The following is a 325-nucleotide window of genomic DNA, read 5'->3' on the forward strand; positions in this document are numbered from 1 at the left end:
TGGGTTAGCCTGGTGGTGGGTATTGAGGAGGGCACATTCTGCATGGAGCACTGGGTGTTATGCACAAACAATGAATCATGGAACACTTCATCTAAAACTAATGATGTAATGTATGGGGATTAACATAAGAAGAAAGAAAGAAAAGAAAGAGAAAGAAAGAAAGAAAGAAAGAAAGAAAGAAAGAAAGAAAGAAAGAAAGAAAGAAAGAAAGAAAGAAAGAAAGAAAGAAAGAAAGAAAGAAAAAGAAAGGAAGGAAGGAAGGAAGGAAGGAAGGAAGGAAGAAAGAAAGAAAGAAAGAAAGAAAGAAAGAAAGAAAGAAAGAAAG

This window comes from Mirounga leonina, unplaced genomic scaffold, assembly GCF_011800145.1.
Source record: "Mirounga leonina isolate KUSES-001 unplaced genomic scaffold, KU_Mleo_1.0 Mir_376, whole genome shotgun sequence".
In the NCBI taxonomy this organism is placed as follows: domain Eukaryota; kingdom Metazoa; phylum Chordata; class Mammalia; order Carnivora; family Phocidae; genus Mirounga; species Mirounga leonina.